Source organism: Mchenga conophoros, linkage group LG11, assembly GCF_057382185.1.
Source record: "Mchenga conophoros isolate Kocher_MC1m ecotype Shallow Benthic linkage group LG11, M_conophoros_male_GT1.1, whole genome shotgun sequence".
NCBI classification, from domain to species: Eukaryota; Metazoa; Chordata; class Actinopteri; order Cichliformes; family Cichlidae; genus Mchenga; species Mchenga conophoros.
In genome coordinates this window covers 1480499-1493731 of record NC_140536.1, presented here as the reverse complement: position 1 = coordinate 1493731, position 13233 = coordinate 1480499, and the positions used below count along the sequence as shown (strand labels likewise).

Below are 13233 nucleotides of genomic sequence, written 5' to 3'. Positions count from 1 at the left end.
ACTAATATGAACAAGCGTGGCTTGTGTTATGTGTCCTGCAAGTCTGTGCGTGCTGTGAGGCTGTTGTGAATATGCTGCCGTTGAGCGGATGTGTTTGCGTGATCGTGGTGTGAAAATATGGAGAAATAGAGGGTGTTGTTTGTAGGTGAGTGGGGAAGTGGGTGATCACAGCAGTGAAAGACAAGAGAAAGAAAGAAACCACATGAACTGTGAGCGACAACCAAAAAAAAGAAACGAAACGGAAACATTCCAATTAAAGTAATGACGGAGGGTGACGGTGTTATATCTGCTATGACATCATATTGATATTACTAGGTTAAACCCATGTTAAAGGAGAAAGTGTGAATGAATAAGAAAAGAGTGTAGTGGGTTCTTATCTGGAGTGCAGTCAATATAACCACGGTGTGGTGCTGGGGTCGCGGTAGAGCTGTCCGTCCACGTAGAGCCGGTCCACGGCGATGACAGCATGGGAGCCTTTCTGGATGAAGCTACGTCGAACTGGGAACAGGACCTTGCGTCGTTCCAGGATCTCTTTGGGGAACTGGTCGTTCACGCTGAAGTCCGTTCCTTTCAGCTCTCTGCCGCGACTCTTCAAATGTTCCTTCTGTTTGAATTGACCGAATTTGGCCACAATAGGCCGTGGTCTCCCGGTCCGCGACCTCACGCCCCCCAAGCGATGTACTCTATCGAAGTCGATGTTCTTTACGGTGTCCTCCGGCAGCTTAAGGTGGATTTTGGTGAAGCTTTTCACCGTTGCCTCCGCGATTCTCTCAGAGATTTAAATTCCCGGTGTAAAATCTCCACCAGGGACAGCCTCGCATCGAAACTGGACAATCGCTTGTCGATTGACTCCAGGATGTCTGCGATGTCTTTGCTGGCAGGCGATGTTGTACCGGGGGAGACTGCCGGGCGACATCTCTTCGATGATGGCGTCTCAATTTTGGCCGGGGAGGATGCACTCTGGGCCTTCTTCATTACTAAATCTTGAAAACAGCGGTCGATGTAATCTTGGAGAGCGTCTAAACTCTCCCCGTTGTCCTCCAGGGTGTTAGAGATGATAAAACAGATGTTGTTAGTTATATAATAATTGATTAGTATATTTGGTAATACTGAAGCTTGAAAAACCTTTGTTAAACTCTATGCTACCATTTGCTTTTTTTCCGCCAATTCTCCGGCGTCTGACGTCACCTACAACATGGGTCGCTTACCTAACTTTCTGCTTCTTAATTCAGATCAAACTGAGGTTATTGTACTCGGCCCTGAAAAGCTTAGAAATATGGTATCTAACCAGATTCTTCCTCTGGATGGCATTACCTCGGCCTCCAGTAACGCTGTGAGGAACCTTGGAGTCATTTTTGACCAGGACATGTCCTTCAACGCACATATTAAACAAATATGTAAGACTGCTTTCTTCCATTTGTGCAACATCTCTAAAGTTAGAAATATCCTGTCTCAGAGTGACGCTGAAAAACTAGTTCATGCATTTATTACTTCCAGGCTGGACGACTGTAATTCATTATTATCAGGATGTCCAAAAAACTCACTGAAAAGCCTTCAGCTAATCCAAAATGCTGCAGCAAGAGTCCTGACAGGGACTAGAAAGAGAGAGCAGATTTCTCCTGTTTTGGCTTCCCTTCATTGGCTTCCTGTTAAATCCAGAATTGAATTCAAAATCCTGCTCCTCACATACAAGGTCTTAAATAATCAGGCCCCATCTTATCTTAATGACCTTGTAGTACCATATCACCCTATTAGAGCACTTCGCGCTCGCTCTGCAGGCCTACTTGTTGTTCCTAGAGTATTTAAAAGTAGAATGGGAGGCAGAGCCTTCAGTTTTCAGGCCCCTCTTCTGTGGAACCAGCTTCCAGTTTGGATTCAGGAGACAGACACTATCTCTACTTTCAAGATTAGGCTTCAAACTTTCCTTTTTGCTAAAGCATATAGTTAGGGCTGGACCAGGTGACCCTGAATCCTCCCTTAGTTATGCTGCAATAGACGTAGGCTGCCGGGGATTCCCATGATGCATTGAGTTTTTCCTTTCCAGTCACCTTTCTCACTCACTATGTGTTAACAGACCTCTCTGCATTGAATCATACCTGTTATTAATCTCTGTCTCTCTTCCACAGCATGTCTTTATCCTGTCTTCCTTCTCTCACCCCAAGCGGTTGCAGCAGATGGCCGCCCCTCCGTGAGTCTGGTTCTTCCTGTTAAAAGGGAGTTTATCCTTCCCACTGTCGCCCAAGTGCTTGCTCATAGGGGGTCATATGATTGTTGGGTTTTTCTCTGTATCTACTGTACAATATAAAGCGCCTTGAGGTGACTTTTGTTGTGATTTGGCGCTATATAAATAAAATTGAATTGAATTGTTTTACTTTGAAAGTCTGTGTCTCATGTTAATGTATCTGCTTTTTCTTCCCTGGTCTCGTTAGCCCTGATTTGTCCCAGCGGTGTTTCCCTCCTTTCTCCCATTCCCTGATTGATCCCTCTGTGTATTTAAGCCCTGTGTTTTCCTTTGTCTGTGCCGTGGTCTACCCTCATCCTATGCTGTGTGTGTGTGTGTGTGTGTGTGTGTGTGTGTGTGTGTGTGTGTGTGTGTGTGTGTGTGTGTGTGTGCGCGCGCGCGTGCGTGTGTGTTCTCAGTTTTGTTACATCAGAGTTCAGCATTAAAGCTGTTTTAAGTTCATGTTGTTGCCTCTGAGTGTCTGCACATTGGGTCCACCATTCCTACCTGCACAGAGCTCTTGACAAGAGGAAAATTAACACCTTCCATTATCATATGCATAGCTGGACACCTCAATTGTTTTGATCAGCTTCCAAACATCCCGGTAAGTTTTATCAGACAGAAGGTGCAGGTGGTGGAGCTGCAGCTGGCAGTGGCGTGGGAGCTGCTGGTGGATGGATGGACTTACCAGAGCTCCCAGCAGAAACAGGTGGTGGCTGGTGAGGCTCTCCTGAAACCCCAGCTGATAAAAGGAACTGCTGTACGGGTGACTGTGGCTGAAGCTTGGTTGCTTCTCTCCAGGGAACAGGTATAGGTGCTGGTACTGGCCGAACACCAGCCGTCCCCACCCGGGGAACCAATGTAGGTGCAGGAACAGGCTGGACCTCTGCCAATCCCACCCGAGGAACTGGTATGGATACAGGAGTTGGCGTGGTCACAGATGCTCAATATATATAATTCACTCTAATATACAAACTATTGCAGATCAGTTTATTTTTTTGTTTTTGATTACTAATTACTATAAACTGGCAGTTTTGTCACTTCTCATTCAAACATTTCAGTAGCAATCTATGAGAAGGGACAGAGCATACTGTACCTCTTGAGGAAGCTTAGGTCCTTCAAGGTTTTCAGCAAGATTCTGCATATCTTCTGTAAGTCTGTTGTGGACAGTGTAATCTCTTCTTCCATCACCTGCTGGGATAGCAGCACTTAAAAAGGCTCAACAACCTGATGAAGAAGGTTAGTTCTGTTCTAGGGACTACTTTACCTACAGCTTAGTTTTCTAACTGAATGCCCAACTGAACTGATCTGTCGGAAGCATGAAAAATGATCCAAAATGATAGATATTACTTTAAAGGGGTGTCCAAAAGTATTTATTGGAATGTGACTGACAGCCATCATAGTCGCATGACAGCATTGTGTGACTGAGCCTTCTTGGTGTCGTGGGCTCAGCTTACCCATATATGGTAAACCATGAACGAAACATTTTTAAAGTAAAGTTGCAAAGTAAAGCTACAGCTACAAAAATAAAGCTACAGATCATTATATGCTAGACAGATGTACTGTAGAGAGTTATTACATGAGACATGAAAGACTTCCTGTATGTTTCCTTGTTACAGTAGAACAGTTTGTAGAGAGAAAGTGCTCCAGTGCCCAAGGGGTAGTCATTGCGATCAGGATTATTCATGCTGGATAATAGCTTTTTCATTGATTTCCTCTCCAGCTATGCATCTGGATTATCCATGTCATTTTTGTTTTATTTAGTGGATATTTGTCTGGCTTGATAAAGAGCGATGAGTGCTACCCACCTGAGAGTAGTTTGATGAAACCAAATCATGCCAACGTAGATATGAGATTGGGCAGTTGTGTTTTGTGAGATTAAAAAAAACACTTCAGCCAATCCTTTGTAAATAAGATACACACACACATCTTATATTTCTGTTTCACTTCCCTATGCTTTTATTTCAACTATCTTGGCAACAGGTTTCAATATTCGTCCCTTTCCCTCTTTGATTGCCCATATTTTTTCCTTCTGATGTCTCAGGGTGCTCTTTCAGATGGGAGGGAGAAATCTGTCAGCTTCAAAAACACCAGAACGCATTCCCATTCTTGTATTTGTGTATTTGTTCTTATATTTGTATTAGATTCACCAGCTCTCTGTGACATTAAGGGAAACAAATTTCATAACTATATTTGAATAATTTTTTTTTTTTTTTAAACAAAGCTTCCTTGGAAATAATGAAGACCTTGGTTGCATCTCTGCCTCTTCCTCTACTTACATACTTGAGAAAAATAAGGACTATAATGCAAACAGTAAATGCATAATGACTACAAGATGTTTGAAATACCCTTTTCGGATCTGAGAGTTCACTCCTTAATACTTTCCTGCATCTAGGTGTCTGCTGATGGTATTGCTTCCCACACCTCACCCCTTCCTGTGCCTCATTTCTTCCTCCCAGAGCTGTCAGATTTACTTCCAATTAACGTATATCTTTTCCAGTCCAATGACTCAACACAAACTCTGCAGCCACCATGGCTCCCAGCTCTACTTTTCTCTAACTTTCTCCTGTTGCTATGGTGTCTGTCTTTTTCCTGAAAGGTGCTGGCTGCTTGAATGTTTTTCAGCCCTCAGCAGGCACAACATTGCCTTAGTTTGTAGGTTTATTCAGTGTTTTGATTCTGTGACTGTCTAAGTAGTATTTGCATGTCTCAGTAAAGCAGTTTGCCTATTTTCTATTTTCCTAGGAAAAAATAAAGAAATGAGGCATGTCTCTAGACTTTTGAAAAATACTGTATATACACAGAATACCTGTGAAAAAACAGATACACACACATCTTATATTTCTGTTTGGTGCTTTTATTTCAACTATCTTGGCAACAGGTTTCAATATTTGTCCCTTTCCTTGTTTCATTGCCTGTATTTTCCGCTCTGGTGTCCCAGGGTGCGCTTTCAGATATGGTGTTATTTTTGTGCCTGTGTTCTGAGCGCATGTTAAAAAAAAAAAAAAGGCATTTGAGGAGAAAATTATTTTGAGCGAAGAAAAGATTAATTTGAGTGAACAAAATTCATTGCTGCGTGGAAGAAATGTGTTTCCTATTATCTGTATACACGCACAGCAGCCCCTCTCGCTCAGTTGTTGGCATTTGCTCTTGCTCAGATCTCTGCTCTATGTGCTGACAGTCATCTGCAGACCTGCTCTCAGCGTGTCGCTCGTGCTCACAACATCTCTGCTCCCTGCACGCTCTTTTCATAAGTGAGCCACTCGCCTAGCTTGGGAGTCACCGTACCTAGTGCTCTGATCACCACTGGGACCACTGTTACCTTCACCCTCCACATCTTCTCCAGCTCTTCTCTTAACCCTTGGTATTTCTCGAGCTTCTCGTGTTCCTTCTTCCTGATGTTGCTGTCACTGGGAACGGCTACATCGATCACTACGGCCGTCTTCTTCTGTTTGTCTACCACCACTATGTCCGGTTGGTTAGCCACCACCATTTTGTCCGTCTGTATCTGGAAGTCCCACAGGATCTTAGCTCGGTCATTCTCCATCAACCTTGGGGGCATCTCCCATTTTGACCTCGGGACTTCCAGGTTATACTCGGCACAGATATTCCTGTACACTATGCCGGCCACTTGGTTATGGCGTTCCATGTATGCCTTGCCTGCTAGCATCTTGCACCCTGCTGTTATGTGCTGGATTGTCTCTGGAGCATCTTTACACAGCCTGCACCTTATTAGATTATTCTGTTATCATATGTTACCTTATATATGTAATCAAAGTAGTTGAATTAGAATACTGCTGTAGATCACATTATACCCTTTAATATAGAGTGTGTGATCTGTATGTAGTTTAGTTCTCATTATACTTTTGAGTTAAAAGAACATATTCACGTATTAGTTCATTAGATAAATGTGCATCACTCTGTATCCTTGATCTGCTGGGAATGTGTTACACTGTTTTCTTAAAATGCTTTATTGTTGAATCATAAAAAGAAGGTTGTAAGCAGGAGACTCTGTGTCTAAGACAGGGGAGATAGACAGACCACATTCCACACCCCCACCTTACAGAAAGCAGAGAAACAACTGCCGAGGTCATAACTTATGCGCCGTAAGAGAGAAAGAATGTTAATGTTTGGTCTTTTACGACTAGGTGGGGGCCGCTAGGAGCTATAAAAGGCTGTGTAACCCGTCACCATTTTGAGACTTGCTGTGACCCTCTTCAGGCATGTCTCCCCATCATGATGGTTCTAAATGCTCTTTGTGTTGAATTGTATGGAAATACATGATTGTTGATTGAGCATAAATACACCGAGTATTGTCCTTCCTTCAGCCCAAAGATTCAAAGAATTGGGAGATTTCAACGACCTGGGGTCTTGCCTGGTGTGATAGACCCCAGCCTCTATGTATCTTGTGCTTAGTGCTTGTTCCTTTGCTGCCATGATTAGTGCTTCCATGCTGTCTTTCAGTCCAGCTTTGTCCAGCCACTGGTAATTTCTGAGGGTCCTGGTCGGCTCAAGCACCTGTTCTCCTCCGCTCCGGTCCTAGTCCAGGCGGACCTCAGCTGGTCCTTTATCGTGGAGGTGGACGCCACCTGACTCTGATGTGGGGCGGTCCTCTCCCAACAAATCGAAGGCAAGTTACATCCCTGTGCTTTCTTCTCCCTTAGGCTGTCTCAGGCTGAGAGGAATTATGATGTGGGCAATCGAGAGTTGCTCACCATCAAGTTGGCCCTCGTAGAATGGCAGCATTGGTTGGAGGGCAGTGAGCAGCCTTTCGTGGTGTGGACGGACCATGAATACCTGGCGTACCCTCCAGGCAGCCAAACGCCTCAACGCCCGCCAAGCCATATGGGCCTTGTTTTTCACACGCTTCCACATTTCCATAACCTACAGGCCCGGCTCTAGGAATACCAAGCCTGACGTATTGTCACGGCAATTTGCACCCAAAACCAATGAGGACGAAAGGGAGAAACCCGTCCTGCCTCCTACCTGCATTCTGAGCGTGCTCACATGGGAGGTTGAGAAGGTGGTCAGGGACGCCCAGCGACTGGAACCTGACCCAGGAACTGGCCCGAGGGGAAAACTGTATGTTCCAGCAGCGGCACACACCACCAAGTTTGCATGCCACCCAGGTAAAAATCGTACAATTTCGTTCCTTCAACGTTTGTTTTGTTGGCCTTCTCTTATTCTCGATGTCCAGGGCCCTGTTTCAGGAAGCCGGTTTAGTGGAAAAACTGAGTAAGTATACCCTGAGTTAACGAAAACTCTGGGTTTTCGGTTTCACAAAGCGAGTTCAGCTGCAGCCTGAGTGAGTCACTATGACGACACACTCCGTGAAGCTAACCTGCCCCCTAGCAGGTTTACTACAACTAACCCTGACTGTCTCCGCCCCTTTGTCGGAAACCTGACAGTAGGAAGTGTCGGACATGGCGTGCCACTTCCTTGAAGAGCCAGTAGATCGTGAAGCCCAAATTCTCCGCAGAGCTCTCCGCCGGGAGAGAGTGATCAGAGCGCGTTTGGACATTTTATCATTTCCTGATGATTTTCTGTGCGAACGTTACCGTTTCTCAGCACAATCTATAATTTATTTGGATAACATCCTCAGGCCATATATTACGCATGTGACACATCGCGGACATGCTCTCAGTTCATTGCATATTATTTGTATTGCACTTCGGTTTCTTGCAAACGGGAGCTTTCTGTATAATATTGGTTACGCTGAGCACGTTTCCAAGGCTACCGTCTGTCGGGCAGTCAGGAATGTTACAGTTGCACTGAAACGTCTCCTGTACTCGTTTGTGGTGTTCCCCGGTCATAGACCCACAAGATTCATCAAAGAGGGATGCCACAAAATTGCAGGTATCAGGATGAACAAAACTTAATTTATGATGTGGTGATACTTGAACTACTACTTAAATTTTACATTTATTTTCAGGGTTCCCAGGCGTGATTGGCTGTATAGATGGCACTCACATTCCAATCATTGCTCCTTTAGTAAATGAAGGAGACTATGTGAACAGGAAGTCTTTCCACAGCATTAATGTACAGGTACATAGTTCCCTGTAGCATTTCAAACTAACAAATTATTTCATTATAGTAATGGATGCTAATTTGTGTTCTCTGCACTGTGAAGATCATATGTGATGCTGCCAACATTATCACAAATGTGGAAGCCAAGTGGCCAGGCTCTGTCCATGACTCACAAATATTCCGTGAATGTACACTGAGCACAAAATTTGGACATGGTGAGTTGAGAATACTTTAAAATATATAAAGACCAATTGCTTCAGGGACATTTGAACTGAAGTGTACCCTTCTGTCTTAGGAGAGTTCACTGGCTACTTGCTTGGTGATAGGGGGTATCCATGTTTACCCTATTTGCTTACCCCTTACCCTGACCCTGAACCGGGCCCACAGCAGCGATATAATCTGGCTAATTGCAGGACAAGAGCCAGAATTGAAATGACTATCGGAATGCTTAAGGCCCGGTTCCAGTGCCTGCAAAGACTCAGGGTCACCCCAGAAAGGGCATGTGACATTATTGTGGCATGTGTGATTCTTCACAACATTGCCACAATTAGAGGAGAACACTGTCCTTCTGAACCAAACATCAGCAGTGATCCAAACCATGAACATCCTGACCCTCCCACGGACATACAAGATGGAAGAGCAGTCAGAGACACCATATGTCACAATCATTTCCTTTGACCCATCACCTCAACATGTTGAAAGAAGAATAAACAGATTTTTTGTTCAACTGGCTTTATTGGTCGCCTGTATTTCCTGTACACAAAGTATTAAAAGATGTAAACCTCATAAAGTGTCTCTGTTGCTTCCTCCTCTGTAACAGCTGTCAATGTTTCTTCATTATTTTCCTGTAGTAAAGAAATAAACAACATTGCTGTTCTACTGTAAACTCATATAATCTGTGGAGTATTACTCACAACTGCATGTTGGTCTGGCTCAACAGGAGGCTGCACCAGATGCAGTACACCATCACCATCAACTGATAGAATATGAGGTTCATACAGGTCACTTATAACTTACAAGGGACCAAATGGCAATTAACAAACATACCAATCACCTTACACTTCATTGTCATTATGCTCTCAAAGACAACCAAGACTGAGGGAAGGCAAAATCAGTAGGACAATAACTTCACTACAAAATAATCCATTATGGTAAAGAGTTTATCAAATGAATGAGTAGCACTGCAAAGGTGACTGTGAAGAATGGATGTATGCACATCATGTATTATTTTGAATTTACCCCCTATGTAGGCACTTGTGTCTTGCGGGGTTATTGCCTCAGAGGATGTCCCCGCAGAGATGCCTTCGGCCACAGGGCGCCCACTGTTTTGGCTGAGGGCCAACTGCTCAGCCTCTGTGAGTGGTGGTGGTGGTGGAGGACCCCCACCTGTTTTTCGGGCCTCCGCTTTTTTTCTGTTGGCTATAACGGGCCACATTTGAGCATACAGAGTAAGCAAATATGTACTTGTAATGTGCTCAGATAATTTCAATAAGTGCTTACAGAAAGAAAATTAATGTAGCCTCTAACTGCAATTGATTTACATGGGACAAACAGACCAAGCACTATGGCTCATAATACAATTACACCTCACCTGTTTGGACTATATTTTTATATTTCATTTTTACTTGCTGCCAGGCACGTTTGGGGCCTGTTGGGTTGCACCTGCGCTCACATCACATCACAAAATAAAATGTATAAAATAACAAATAAAATAACATATGATAAAATAACGTGTTAAATGGGTGGAAATCCCTAGATCAATGTTTATATTAACACTCACGCATTGACTCTGTCGGCTATGTTTTGCCATGCATGCTCCCTTTGTTTTGCAGCTGAGGCTGTGTTACTTTTTTTCTGAGAAATTTGCATGTTATCGGCATATGCTGCCATCAGAATTTCGGCCTCAAGCGCTGTAAAATACATTGACCGCGCCTTCTTTCCCTCCGTCTCCATGGTGACTCGCTTAATCTGTGCTCCGCTTATCAGGGCTTTATGTATCCTCGTCCGCGCGCTTCACTTGGGGTTAAAGCAACTCCGCGTTGACTGAACTAATTGTTATCAGCCTTTCTGAAACCGAATATTCCGAGTTGGACAGTTCGGGGTTACTCAACCCTGCGTATCGTTTTTCACTCTGAGTTTTCTAAACCGGCTTCCTGAAACAGGGCCCAGGAGTATGTTGCAGCTTACCCAGTGTGTGCAACAAGACCTCCAACTCACCTGCCTCTGGCCTTCTGCGACCGTTGCCCACTCCTAGAGGGCTGTGGTCACACATTGCCCTGGATTTCGTCAATGGCTTGCCTCCCTCTTCAGGTAACACCACCATTCTGACCGGTTTTCCAATGCTGCCCACTTCATCGCTCTGCCCAAGCTCCCTTCAGTCCTGGAGACAGCCCAGTTACTGACGCAGCACGTGTTCCGGCTCCACGGCATTCCCCAGGACATAGTTTCCGACCGAGGCTCTCAGTTCACCTCGTGAGTCTGGAAAGAGTTCTGTTCGGAGCTGGGAGCTCAGGTCGGCTTGTCCTCCGGTTTCCATCCTCAAACTAATGGACAAACTGAAAGGGCAAACCAAGAGATGGAAGCCATGCTGCACTGTGTCGCTTCGTCGAACCAGTCGGCCTGGAGCGACCAACTGGCCTGGGTGGAGTACGCCCACAACATGAGCACCTCATCAGCGACCGGGCTCTCGCCCTTCGAGACATCGCTGGGGTATCAACCCCCCCTCCTCTCTATCTCTGAGGGAGAGTTGGCAGTTCACCTCTGTCCAGCACCACCTTCGGACTGAGTCAAAGAAAGTGGCCCCTCGGTCTCCTGGCCCCTTTTCCATCCAGGAGGTCCTGAACCCGGTGACACTCCGGCTGGCCCTGCCGCCCGCTATGAAGGTACATAACGTCTTCCATGTTTCTCAGATTGCTTCATAGTTTTGTAACTTGTACTAAGCTACAAGGTTTTTGGGCTTGAGTGGTTTTTTTCCCAAACTTTTCGATGTACAGTTAGACCCTGACCCTATTTTCATTCTTACTGGACTGTCGGAACGATCTAAGAAGAATTAAGAGCACACAGACCTCACTCCTGTCCTATGGCCTAATGTGTGAGACTGATTCTCCTGCTATGGAAGGGAAACAAAGTGCCCTCTTTAAAAGTCTGGATTTCAGTACTGACAGATACTTGTCATCTGGAAAGGAGCCGTTACATTATTATTGACAAACTGGAGGACCTTCATCAAATCTGGAGGCCACTCACTGGAAACTATGGACAAATGACAGCTGCTATGTAGACTGTACCCCAGGTTATAAGGGATAAGGGAAGGGAGGGAGGGTTTTTGTTTGTTTGTTTTGTCTGCTCTTTTTGTATTTTCTACTGTCTTCGGTGTGTGTTTTCTACTGTTTCTTCTTTCTTGGCGATAAAAGTATAAAAAATGAAGCAATGTCAGCCCATGGGGCAATTTGTAATCTTTGCTAGTGGTGCTTGATACTGCACATTTTGGTATCAATCTGATATCAAGTAAATACGGGCCAGTATCGCCGATTCCGATATCGATACTTTTCAATACATAAGGTGTATGTGCCATTGAATTGCTAAATCTCAATTCATTTTCATGACCTTAAGTGTTTTTTGGGATGTTTCCTTTTTTATTATTAAATGGTTCAAACCCAGGACATAATTAGGGCAAGGTTTATAATTAAAGTGCTGCAGATGGACTCACCTACACGGCATCTACAATCACGCCTCACCAGCTTGAAACCAGGGCCCTGTGCTTCGTACGTCGCTTACTACATCCAAGATCAAATGAAACATCCTAGACCAAATCATCGCGCTAACTCTGAGCTCGGGATTTCAGGAGTTTCAGAGTTTAATTAAAACGCAAGGGAACACTGCAAAGGCTGCAAAAGCAAGGAGAGAGGGCTGGCAGAAAGTTGCTGACAAATCAAACTCGTAAGTAATTCAATAATAACAATAATAATGGAGTGGATTTATATAGCGCTTTTCAAGGCACCCAAAGCGCTTTACAATGCCACTATTCATTCACTCTCACATTCACACACTGGTGGAGGCAGCTACGGTTGTAGCCACAGCTGCCCTGGGGCAGACTGACAGAAGCCAGGCTGCCATATTGCGCCATCGGCCCCTCTGGCCAACACCAGTAGGCGGTAGGGTAGATTTATCATATCACACCATATTATCCAATATTATATTACATTATATTATATTATAATGTGTTATATTATATCCCCTTTCACATTAGAGCCACAACAGGACCCACTAGAACATGGGAACAAGTAAAAGTGAAATATAAGAATATTCTACAGAATGGTAATATTTATCACTTATATTGCTTGTCGTCTCTTGGAAAGAGACCCTGGAATAATCTGTTTGTTTGTTCATAACAGCAACCAAGAAAAGGGCAGAGCAACAAAAAAGACAGGTGGTGGTCCTGCACCCCCTCGTCAACAAGTTGGTTAAGTGAATAATACCCTCACGGGAAAATCGATATCTCTCTATGAGCACACTGTCGCGCTGAGCTAAAGGATCCTGTCTGTCCCGCAATATACGCTGAATTCTGAGGACTCTCCTTATCAATCTTGCACCTTCTGCAATGGGCTGCTCGCGTAAACGGACAGGATATGACTGCGACAGACTTCCCAAATCCACCTTCGCTTTTATAGCCGTGGTCTCTCATCTTGATTACACGAAGTAATTTACAATTACTACTCTGAAATATGAATTACATCTGTAATAATCACATACATGTAATAGAATGTTAATAGTACATTTCCCTTTTTTAGGGAATGACCTGTATGTATCTGTGTGAAATCAATAAAAGGATCAAGTGCTGCATTATCTTTAGTTACATTGATGTTATTTATTTATGGTGAAACAGTGGTGGAATATCGCTGTTGCTTTCGTATGAATGACGCGGACATACCTGCGTGGCCGCGATCTAATCCTGTTTACATAAAGTAAACCTGCTCCCCAGCAGAAAT

General features: G+C 44.3%; 1 long non-coding RNA gene across 1 annotated transcript; it reads left to right on the top strand.

Annotated features, from left to right (window-relative positions):
• Positions 1–7940: 7940 nt before the first annotated feature.
• On the top strand, positions 7941–8529 carry LOC146563405 (uncharacterized). The gene is made up of 3 exons (XR_014894244.1): positions 7941–8077; positions 8154–8266; positions 8352–8529. It is a non-coding gene; the product is annotated as an uncharacterized LOC146563405 (long non-coding RNA).
• Positions 8530–13233: the final 4704 nt, after the last annotated feature.